This window comes from Pelophylax lessonae (assembly GCF_965119305.1).
Source record: "Pelophylax lessonae genome assembly, chromosome: 3".
NCBI lineage: Eukaryota > Metazoa > Chordata > Amphibia > Anura > Ranidae > Pelophylax > Pelophylax lessonae.
The window spans coordinates 229,857,699-229,870,867 of NC_138770.1; positions in this window are offsets into that span (position 1 = coordinate 229,857,699).

The window sequence follows — 13,169 nt, forward strand, 5'->3', positions numbered from 1 at the left end:
CGGACATTATACAGGAGACAGTCAGAGACTGCGGACATGATACAGGAGACGGTCAGAGACTGCGGACATTATACAGGAGACGGTGAGAGACTGCAGACATTATACAGGAGACGGTCAGAGACTGCGGACATGATACAGGAAACATGGAGAGACTGCGGACATTATACAGGAGATGGTCAGAGACTGCGGACATTATACAGGAGACGGTCAGAGACTGCGGACATTATACAGGAGACGGTGAGAGACTGCGGACATAGTACAGGAGACGGTGAGAGACTGCGGACATTATACAGGGGTGTTGGAGACTGGGAGCATGCTTCTGTAGTATACAAGAGACTGGAGACATATTACAGCAGCACTCTCCTAAAACGTAAAATACTGTTGAAGTTCAATTTTCTTGAAGTTAAAAAGAACATGGATGATCCCTTCCAGTGATAATGTGCCAGCAGAGCAAGGGTTACCTGCAATTTATCTCGTCCAGAGTCTCTTATCCTGATGGAGAATGCCATATCTGCAGCGTGCTGTGCCTCCTACCCCCTCCTCCTCTGTGTATAGGAAGTAAACTTCACAGCAAGAAGAGGAGGGGCGGCTTCAGTGTACTCCGTGAGTCCGTACACACAGACAGTGACAAGAGAAGACTGCAGGGCAGGCACTGGCAGCTGGAGAGAAATCCCGGGGATATCAGCAGTACACCGGCCAACATACAAAGTGTTGCCCGCGGCGTGTAGACAACCCGCACACGCCGCGGGCATTTCAGAAAGGTTGGGAGGAGGTTCAGGCTTAGGTGGTGTCACCCCTCTGGCGGGTGTCACCCGGTGCGGACCGCACTCATCGCACCCGCCTAGTGACGCTACTGTGTGGTTTATACATGTAACGATAATATTTGGCAGTGATTTCTACTTATTTTTACACGCTTCATGTGCATTGAATACCTGATCCCTCTGCACCATGCTGCAGTTCCTCCCAATGACTCATATGTTAAAAATGAATTCATTCATTTAGGCAGCTTTATATATCGAAGCTTTCAATTTTATTAATCAGAAATTCCAGGCAAATTGAAAGCAATAATTTTTGTCAAATTTTTTCACATCACCATACATTTCCAATTTGCAAAATTTGTGTGTTTGAACCTCAGGAAAGTAAGGTTTAGAAACACGAAGGGAACTAAATGTTCTGATGCTACTGAACTTACCGTAATAATATCAAGTTTATCTTGTTCAATAAATGAATACAGATTTTTAATGTTTGCGGACTTTGTAAACACAAAAACCACAAGAGGGATTTCAGAATTTAATTATGCAGCTTACTAAGGAATCATTGGTGCCAGCTTTGAAAGTTCTATAAATATCTGGGGTTCAGTACCTATGGGTTCAGTAAAATGGCATAGTGTTAAAATGAACATGTATTGAAGGTAAGTCTTTCTTGAAGTCCGGAGCAACTTAGGTAATCCAGGCTAACAGCTGGAGGGATGCAAGGACATTAGCTGGGTCTTCCAAAAAAGGTGTGTGCTATCGTACCTCATTTACACGGGTCTACCTAAAGGGTTTGCAAAGTCAGAAGTTCTATTATTTTAATGCATTCTATGCATAAAGGTTAAAGCCTTCTGTGTGCAGCAGCCCCCCTCAGACCCGTTAAAATTTACCTGAGCCCCATCTCTATCCAGCGATGTCCACGAGTGTCTCAGCCACCCAGGACTCTCTCTCCTGATTGGCTCCCACTGCTGTCAACCAAGCTTAGATGGCCAATCAGGAGAGGGGGTGGGGCCTAATGACAGCTCTATGTCTGAATGGATACGCCGAGCTGTAGCTCGGCTTGGGTGCCCCCACAACATGCCCGATCATTCAAATTTGATGGCTGCACGCAAATCACCCATTGCTGTGGCTCACTAATGGTGCAAAATTCGAGTTATTTCGGGAATTCGACCCATGTTTTGCGGGCTTAATCTTTTCTAGAAGTTTTCTCTCTCTCTCCCCCTCCCTTCTCAAGATTTTAGTTTTGTGATTGTTACGCATAGCTAATTACATATAAAATGTGACATTATCTTATTTGCTAGTTTTTAATAACATCTTACACCACCCCTTTCGTATCTTCTGTATAAAATATAATTTAAAAATACATTTTGGAAGAACAGATATTTTTAAATATAGTGATTGAGTTCTCTGCAGAATAAGCATAGTCTATCAAAGTACATATAACACAAGTGGAGCTTATTTAGAAAATCAACATTAAGTGCCATACCCATAGTAACTAGTCAAAAACTGGTTTTCACTTAGGTCCCATTTACATTTCATGTAGCAGGGATGTGTGTTCCTGCTTGCGATTTTTTGGGGGCCATTTACACGCTTTTCTGCGTGCTGTGCATAGGGCAGCCCATTTAATTCAGAGAACTACCCTATGCGCATTTGTTAAAAATAAATGGCACCTAAGTACGTCGTGCATTTTGCTAAGGTTTTAGCTCAATATGAAATTGCAGATAGATTTGTGCAGAATTTTGCCCACGATACCAAATCGCTAGGTGGGAAGCTTTAATCCTTGTACTGTTTATTGAATGAACTCGTATTATAAAAAAAAAAAAAATTATTTTACTTTAAAAAAATGAGGATGATAACTAGTAAATAAAAACAAAAAATCATATTTAAATAAACTCCTGCAAAGGAAATTCCTGCAAAGGAAATTTTAATAAAAATTCTTTAATGACGAAAAAATAAATAAATGAACCTCCTGCCTGCTATTAAGCCATCGAACAGATCTTATTTTATTACCGTATTGCAAGTGCTGTACCTTCTCCAGTAGCCAATTTACAATGTATTTATTATCACTGCAATTTTAATGAAACAGCAAAGAATTTTTTATTATGCAGTTATGACATGACAATTATATTCTGAAATATTGTTTTTTTCTGCATTTATAGAAATGTTCTAGTGCTATTACCCAACAGACTAAAGGTAAATTGAAATTATTCCCTTGACTCTATAAAGGTGAAATTTATGCTCCAGTTACTGGAAAATGCAGGGAGGCTGAAATAAAACAGACAACATCTCCATAGAAAATACTCAGGCTCAAGTAGCCAGAATTGATTTCCGTTAATAAGACTTGTTTGAAAACCTTCAAAGCATTCAACTGAAATTCCATAAAATCCAGTTCACATACTTTACTGGAATTCTAAGATAACTGAGATCTAGAGTGATTAAACAAGGGTTCCTTACCTATTATTTCAGATAGATTAATAATGCAGACGAACACCAACGAATACTGTGGACTAATCTCCTTCTTTCAGATCTAGTTATTGTGGTTGAATTTATGAAATAGACAGTCTTTTGGTCAAGCTTAGAGATGCTCTACCCCAATGGTAAACTGTATCAAACTGTGTTTTCTGCTTTCCTGTCATTGCGCTAATTGTTCCCCAATGTCTTGTATTTTTGGCTCACACACACAACTAACACATGACAGACATGTTAATTATTCCCTACTCTATTCAAAATCTAAAACAAATTGTCTGCAATTATACTTTTACTTTAGTATCTACTAATCCGCTTAAAAAAAAAAAACATAATTTTCAAATTAAAAATATAACCTGTGATATGGAAATGCAATAAAAAACGTGTTCTCAAGTTCATTGGGATATGTTCCAAGGCCCTAACTTTGATTTACTGATCGGGAATGTGAGCGTTCTGAACCTCAGGCATCCGCCCAGATGGCCCCCTAATATAAACTACCATTGTATCATCAGTGATGAGATTTTAGATGTGACTTGCAGTTTAGGCCCCTTTCACACATGCTGTCCGTTTGTCCGTTTTTCATCCATCCGTTGACGGATGAAAAACCGACATCAATGTATCTCTATGTAAAAACGGATGACAACGGATGATCATCAGTTAACATCCATTTTCATCCGCTTCCGTCAATGTCCGTTTTTTTGAACGGATGAATGCCCTATATTTCATCCGTCAAAAAAACGGATTGGACGAAAAATGGATTACAACCGATGAAAAACGGATGAAAAAACGGATGACAACGGATGAAAAACGGATGACAACGGATGAAAAACAGATAACAACTGACGAAAAACGGATGAAAAACTGATAACATCTGACAAAAAACGGGTGAAAACGGATAACAACTGATGAAAAACGGATGAAAAATGGATGAAAAACGGATGAAAAACTGATACATTTTGACGTGACTGAACTTAAGAACTGAATGGACCGTATGTGTGAAAGGGGCCTAATGCTACACCTTATCAGGCATAACAGGAAGCCAGGAAAACTATTGGTTGTGCTTTGGATGGGAGATATATTTGTCCCAGGTTCATGCTGTACTCTGATTGCTTTTGTGTTCGTGCTGTGTAGTGAGTCTGTTTGGGCTCAATGAGGGATAACAAGCTCAGGTGTAACAGATAAAGCACTCAGGGCTCTTTAAAACTCCTAGGATGCTTGGGGAAGGGGCTCCACCCTGAGACCAGATCTCTGTGTATGGCAGACTGGGGAGCAGCAATACCTCTGAGGGGTGGAACAAAGTCTGTGTGACTAAAAGTCTTGTTCTATTTCTGTGTGACCGTCAAGTGTCTGGGCAGCAGTAGGCTGTGGCAGGACAAGTAATCAGGTTCCTGTGTTTTTGTAGTTAGACATCCAAAGTGGCAAGGGTTTATTTTCTGTTGTGTTTTATTTTATCTGTTTTAAAACCTGCACTTTATAACCACAGACGTGTAAATAAACCACAGAAACAACTGTTGTTTTCACAAAGATCCTGCTGTCTGTCCATGCCTACTTCACTGTGTTGTGACCTATTCAGGGGGTCCTGCACACCCCGCTACGGAGCTAATCCCTTACACAGGCCATAACTAAACTCGTTTTAAGCATCAATGCAAAATCTGAAGTAATGTCTGCTTTCTATTTATAAAACCTACCTTACACTTGCCATGCTCACTATAGAAAGATGTGAGCAGGAAAGCCACTTTAAGTGATATATTCACCAAAAATAAACATAGGCAATAGACAAAGGATGAATATATTCATTGAGGGTCAGAGCTGTGACCCCAAAGTCATGGCCTCTGTGACCCATGTTGCTGCACTATTGATCTTAACCTCCCTGGCGGTAATCCCGAGTGTGGTTTGGGGTTAATTTTCAGTAAATATATCTGTAACCCCGAGCCACACTCAGGATTACCCTGTAGTAAAACTTACCTTGTCCCTACGATCCCCTGATGTCCTCCGGCCGATGCCGGCGTTCTGTCAAAATACCGTTACCTATCAGATTCTGCAACCAGAGGTGACGGCCGAGAAAACTTACTGCGCATGCGCCATGTGTTCCAACATGGACACTGTGCGTTCCAATAGCTTTCCTAATGTAACAGAACATGAAGCAGCAGCAGATATGTTCTTACAACCAAGCAACTCTTAAATTTCAGACTTTTTTTTTTGCAATAAACTCACCTTTTATACTGAAATAGACTATTTCACCACAACCAAGTAAAATAGTCTATTTCACTATATAATCAGTTTGTGGCTGAGCAGTGCGGGGTGTACCAAGATGGACATTGCCACCTTCTACCCGCATGTTAAACGTTAAATTTACTATATTACAATAATAGTAGAAATGTAATACTGTTTGTTATTCAGTCTATAAGGTCAGTTTAATGGTAAAATAAATCTAAAATTCAAGACTTGCGTGGGTGTAAGAAGATGTCCGAAGCTGCTTTGTTTTCTATCACATTAGGAAAGCTATTGGAATTCATAGCAGCCACGTTGGAACGCATGGCGCATGCGCAGTAAGTTTTCTTTCCGAAAGTCACTTCCAGTTGCAGAGTCTGATAGGTAGCGGTATTCTGATAGAACGGTGGCATCCATCTTCTGGGTTTCCTTCCCTGTGAGCGCCGTGACCGGGAGCAGAAGCAGGCGGAAAATGAAAAAAAAAGTACACAAAACATGGCATGATACATTGTAATCTGTTAGGATTACATTACTGTATCAAACCATTTCACCTCAGTTTTCACTTTGCCAGTGCCCTGCCTGCACTTTTACTGTTTTATTCCTTTTATTTTTATTAATATTTTTTATTAATAATTTATTTATTTAATTTATTAAATAATTTATTAATAATTTGTATTCACATTTACTGTTTTATTCCTAAGAATTACAGGCCTACAATATAAAACAACATATTTACATGCAAAACGCTTTGACATTCACAAATACTGGCTTAATCAGACCGCCAGGGAGGTTAAGAGCACCAGGATGACCAGAACAGGATTTATTTTAGATAACTAAATAAATGAGGAGCAATAAGCTCCCTTCTATTCATGACATCATTATTTACATCATTTGTTCAGTAAATCAATCCCATAACCTGTGTGATCATATGTATCCATAATTTAAGAAATCACCTTGTAACTGTAATTAGTCATAAGCAATTTCTGAAAACACAGTAAAAAAATAATAATTTTTATTTGTGCATTGTATGCAATTCTCTGTACACCATTGTGGGCTATTTTGCTACTGTCTATGTCCATAAGAACAATTGTTTCATTGTTTGAGATGCGATGATAGGCAATGGGATCATGAGATCATAGGCAATGCACATTGCAAAATTAACAAACAAATACAAATCTTCCAAATAAAATTGTCTGAGACAAAACTGTACTTCCACTGGCTCCTAAATATAACAAAAAAACCTTTTTGGAATAGTGGTAACTTGTTAGGTACATAATTCATTGAAGTACTCATAATTTACTTCTCATATTTTGTAATTTTAAATGTTCTATTCCACTTCACTCCTAGAAATGAGTGCTATTATTATAATTAAGCGTAAACAAAAAGCTACTAAATTGCATTTTGCTCATTTCATTCTCCTTGATTGTATAATGAGCTTACGAAAGGAAGTAATGGAACTTTTATGAGCAAAAAAAATTCCCTAAAATGTCACATTTCACTTACTGATGTGATATTTCATTTCAATATATATAACATATAAATAACCATTATTATATATATATATACAGTATCTAACAAAAGTGAGTACACCCCTCACATTTTTGTAAATATTTTATTATATCTTTTCATGTGACAACACTGAAGAAATTACACTTTGCTACAAGGTAAAGTAGTGAGTGTACAGCTTGTATAACAGTGTAAATTTGCTGTCCCCTCAAAATAAGTCAACACACAGCCATTATTGTCTAAACCACTGGTAACAAAAGTGAGTACACCCCTAAATGAAAATGTCCAAATTGGGCCCATTTAGTCATTTTCCCTCCCCGGTGTCATGTGACTCGTTAGTGTTACAAGGTCTGAGGTGCAAATGAGGAGCAGGTGTGTTAAATTTGGTGTTATCACTCTCACTCTATCATACTGGTCACTGGAAGTTCAACATTGCACCACATGGCAAAGAACTCTCTAAGGATCTGAGAAAAAGAATTGTTGCTCTACATAAAGATGGCCTAGGCTATAGGAAGATTGCCAAAGCCCTGAAAATGAACTGCAGCACGGTGGCCAAGACCATACAGTGGTTGAACAGACAGGTTCCACTCAGAACAGGCCTCGCCATGGTCGACCAAAGGGGTTGAGTACATGTGCTCAGCGACATATTCAGAGGTTGTCTTTGGGAAATAGACATATAAGTGCTGCCATCATTGCTGCAGAGGCTAAAGGGGTGTGGGGGGGGGGGGTCAGCCTGTCAGTGCGCAGACCATACACCACACACTGCATCAAATTGGTCTGTATGACTGTCATCCCAGAAGGAAGCCTTTTCTAAAGATGATGCACAAGAATGCCTGCAAACAGTTTTCTGAAGACAAGCAGACTAAAGACATGGATTACTGGAACCATGTCCTGTGGTCTGATGAGACTATGATAAACCTATTTGGTTCAGATGGTGTCAAGCGTATGTGGCAGCAACATGGAGTCTTGCCTACATTAAAGCATGGTGATGGGAGTGTCATGGTCTGGGGCTGCATGAGTGCTGCCGGCACTGGCGAGCTACAGTTTATTGAGGGAACCATAAATGCCAACATGCACTGTGACATACTGAAGCAGAGCATGATCCCCTCCCTTCGGAGACTGGGCCACAGAGCAGTATTCCAACATGAAGATGACCCCAAACACACCTCCAAGACAACCACTGCCTTGCTAAAGAAGCTGAGGGTAAAGGTGATGGACTGGCCAAGCATGTTTCCAGACCGAAACCCTATTGAGCATCTGTGGGGTGTCCTCAAACGGAAGGTGAAGGAGCACAAGGTCTCTAACATCCACCAGCTCCCTGATGTCATCATGGAGGAGTGGAAGAGGACTCCAGTGGCAATCTGTGAAGCTCTGGTGAGCTCCATGCTCATGAGGGTTAAAGCAGTGCTGGAAAATTATGGTGGCCACAAAAAACATTGACACTTTGGGCCCAATTCACTTAGTGGTGTACTCACTTTTGTTGCCAGCGGTTTAAACATTAATGGCTGTGTGTTGAGTTATTTTGAGGGGACAGAAATTTACACTGTTATACAAGCTGTACACTCCCTACTTTACATTGTAGCTGTCAGGGATACCACATGCAGGCATCCAGCAAGGGTGATCAGATCAGTTGGCTGCACCAAGGAATCAGGACCCAGATGGATAAAGATGTAAATAAGTTTATTAAGCAAAATGACACACTCCAATACCAACACCAGTGACCATAAACAAGTAAACAAAATATAAATGATAACAGTACAAAACCACAATAGAACCTAACAAACTATATACAAAGGGATGGAGCAAACAATTGCAGGACAGGACAGGAACAGGAGACAAGGAAAGCAGGGAGCCAGGTAAAGGAAGCAGGATGCAGGGAACAGGACTCAGGATCAGGATACAGGTTTCAGGATACAGGTTTCAGGATACAGGATACAGGTTTCAGGATACAGGTTTCAGGATACAGGTTTCAGACAGGGACACGGCTAGCAGAGAAAATACTGAAGCACTGAGCCTCAGTGAAGGGCGGGCTTATATTCCCTCAGCAGTCCTCCTCAGGTGCAGCTTAATTAAAAGAACAGTCCAGCTGCTGGGAGACACCCGCTGGTGGGCCCTGGAACTGCGCCCCTCAGTTCCAGGAACAACAGTGCCACCAGCAGGTGACCCACGTAATGACACAGATCCTGACAGTTCCCCCCCTTTAAGGAGCGGCCTCCGGACGCTCCATTGTGCTTCTACCCCGAAAGTCCAAAAAGGTCTCCCCTCCATGTCTGCGTGTCTTCTAGCACTCTCTAGGCCAAAGTCCTTTAACTTGCCGGAAGGCGTGCCACCAGAGTCCAGCAATTGATCATGCGCCCCACCACCAGGGTCTGGAAGCCGTCTTGGCACCCCACAGGTCAAGTTCCTGAAGAGGCGTAACATTAGGGATACACCTGCCCTCATTGCAACACATGTCCCAACACTGGGACTGAAGGCAAGCTGGACATCAAGCAGGGGAGCGCCAGCTGCATGCAGGATATCCGGCAGTGGCAAACCAGGCTGGGCAACAGACAGTGGCACATCAAACAGGGCGGCAGACCGTGGCTCAGCAGGCACTGGATCAGCAAACACTGGGTCAGCAGGCACCGGAACAGCAAGCACTGGGTCAGCGGGCACTGGAACAGCAAGCACTGGGTCAACAGGCAAAGGATCAGCAGGCACAAGATCAGCAGGCACAGGATCAGCAGGCACAGGATCAGCAGGCACAGTAGTGGTCACCAGAACAGCGGGCACGGGATCAGCTGGCACCAGATCAGCGGGCTGAGTAAGAGACACCGGATCAGCAGGCACCGGAACAGCAGGCACTGGGTCAGCGGGCACTGGAACAGCAAGCACTGGGTCAGCAGACTGGGTAGTGGTCACCAGAAAAGCGGGCACCAGAACAGCGGGCACTGGATCAGCAGGCTCAGTAGGAGGCACCGGATCAGCGGGCACTGGACCAGCAGGCATCAGAACAGCAGGCACTGGATCAGCAGGCTCAGTAGGAGGCACCGGATCAGTGGGCACTGGATCAGCAGGCTCCGTAGAAGGCACCAGATCAGCGGGCAATGTAACAGCAGGCACTGGATCAGCAGGCTCAGTAGGAGGCACCGGATCAGTGGGCACTGGAACAACAGGCATCAGAACAGCGGGCACTGGATCAGCAGGCTCAGTAGAAGGCACCGGATCAAAGGGCACTGGATCAGCAGGCTCAGTAGGAGGCACTGGATCAGCGGGCACCGGAATAGAAGGCACTGGATCAGCGGGCTCAGTAGGAGGCACCAGATCAGCGGGCACTGGAACAGCAGGCATCAGAACAGTGGGCACTGGATCAGCAGGCTCAGTAGGAGGCACCGGATCAGTGGGCACTGGATCAGCGGGCACTGGAACAACAGGCATCAGAACAGCGAGCACTGGATCAGCAGGCTCAGTAGGAGGCACCGTATCAGTGGGCACTGGATCAACAGGCTCATTAAGAGGCACCAGATCAGCGGGCACTGGATCAGCAGGCTCAGTCGGAGGCACCAGACAAGCGGGCACTGTAACAGCAGGCATCAGAACAGTGGGCACTGGATCAGCAGGCTCAGTAGGAGGCACCGGATCAGTGGGCACTGGAACAACAGGCATCAGAACAGCGGGCACTGGATCAGCAGGCTCAGTAGAAGGTACCGGATCAGTGGGCACTGGGTCAGCAGGCTCAGTAGGAGGCACTGGATCAGCGGGCACCGGAACAGCAGGCACTGGATCAGCGGGCTCAGTAGAAGGCACCAGATCAGCGGGCACTGGAACAGCAGGCATCAGAACAGTGGGCACTGGATCAGCAGGCTCAGTAGGAGGCACCAGATCAGTGGGCACTGGATCAGCAGGCACTGGAACAACAGGCATCAGAACAGCGGGCACTGGATCAGCAGGCTCAGTAGGAGGCACCGGATCAGTGGGCACTGGATCAACAGGCTCAGTTAGAGGCACCAGATCAGCGGGCACTGGATCAGCAGGCATCAGAACAGCAGGCACTTGACCAGCAGGCTCAGTAGGAGGCACCAGATCAGCGGGCACTGTAACAGCAGGCATCAGAACAGTGGGCACTGGATCAGCAGGCTCAGTAGGAGGCACCGGATCAGTGGGCACTGGATCAGCGGGCACTGGAACAACAGGCATCAGAACAGCGGGCACTGGATCAACAGGCTCAGTAGAAGGCAACGGATCAGTGGGCACTGGATCAGCAGGCTCAGTAGGAGGCACCGGATCAGCGGGCACTGGAACAGCAGGTACTGGATCAGCGGGCTCAGTAGGAGGCACCAGATCAGCGGGCACTGGAACAGCAGGCATCAGAACAGTGGGCATTGGATCAGCAGGCTCAGTAGGAGGCACCGGATCAGTGGGCACTGGATCAGCAGGCACTGGAACAACAGGCATCAGAACAGCGGGCACTAAATCAGCAGGCTCAGTAGGAGGCACCGGATCAGTGGGCACTGGATCAACAGGCTCAGTAGGAGGCACCAGATCAGCGGGCACTGGATCAGCAGGCTGGGTAACAGGTATAATTGTATGTGTTGGGAAAAATCTCCTTTTCTTTTTAGGTTTAGATACAGAAATCTTGCTAGTGGTTGCAGGGCTATGAATAGATTGTGAAGTAGATGGAAGCGAAATGGCAGTATTGGGAGATGGTGGAAAAGGAGAGACAGTTACAGAGGAGAATTTCTGAGAGGTTGCTAGGGGCAACAGAGTAGTAGAGGAAGTTTTCACAGAGTTAAATGCAGGAAAAGTGCAACTCGTTAAGCCAGGATATGAACAAGCAGTGGAAAGCAAACCATACCTAACTGCAGCTGTGGTTGCTACGGGTAACGGAGAGGAGAAACTTTGAGAAAACTGGTGTCCAGAGGCAGAAGTGGATTGGTGTGAGTTAGCTGATGCTAAATTGGAAAGATCTGACCAGGTTTGCAGTAAGGCCTGAACAAAACTCAATTTACAACCCCCTTGTCTGATTAGAGAATATACAGCATTCATGCAATCCAACAGGGCCTCTGGAGAATACACTGAATAATGTTCAATAAAATAGGGTTTATCATCTTCCAAGAGCCACACAAGAGATACCACCTGAGAGACACTAAAAGGAGGAGAATAATCATCACCACCCTTAGGGGTATTAGATAAAGCCAACTCTGCACAGAGCTGAATAAGTGGCTGAATCTCTTTGAACAAAACTCTGCCTTTGTCAACAAACGAGTGGGCCAGACGGATGCATTCCAACAACTGCTCGCTAGTGTAAGTTTTCAAAATTTGGCGACAATATTCCCTGTCTTCTGTTACAAGCAAAGAAAAATAAAAGACCTCCTCTGACTGCATCTTGCAACAACCAGAAAATTCCTAATTCCCAGGTGCAACCGATCTGATCGTTAGTGGCTTCAGTATTCTGTCAGGGATACCACATGCAGGCATCCAGCAAGGGTGATCAGATCAGTTGGCTGCACCAAGGAATCAGGACCCAGATGGATAAAGATGTAAATAAGTTTATTAAGCAAAATGACACACTCCAATACCAACACCAGTGACCATAAACAAGTAAACAAAATATAAATGATAACAGTACAAAACCACAATAGAACCTAACAAACTATATACAAAGGGATGGAGCAAACAATTGCAGGACAGGACAGGAACAGGAGACAAGGAAAGCAGGGAGCCAGGTAAAGGAAGCAGGATGCAGGGAACAGGACTCAGGATCAGGATACAGGTTTCAGGATACAGGTTTCAGGATACAGGATACAGGTTTCAGGATACAGGTTTCAGGATACAGGTTTCAGACAGGGACACGGCTAGCAGAGAAAATACTGAAGCACTGAGCCTCAGTGAAGGGCGGGCTTATATTCCCTCAGCAGTCCTCCTCAGGTGCAGCTTAATTAAAAGAACAGTCCAGCTGCTGGGAGACACCCGCTGGTGGGCCCTGGAACTGCGCCCCTCAGTTCCAGGAACAACAGTGCCACCAGCAGGTGACCCACGTAATGACACAGATCCTGACAGTAGCAAAGTGTCATATCTTCAGTGTTGTCACATGAAAAGGTATAATAAAATATTTACAAAAATATGAGGGGGTGATGTATGGTATAGATATATAAAGGCTATTTATATGTTATATATATTGAAATTAAGTATCACATCAGTAATTTGTCGGGATTATTGGTGATTTAAAAAAAATGGATTTAAAAAGCCATGTAT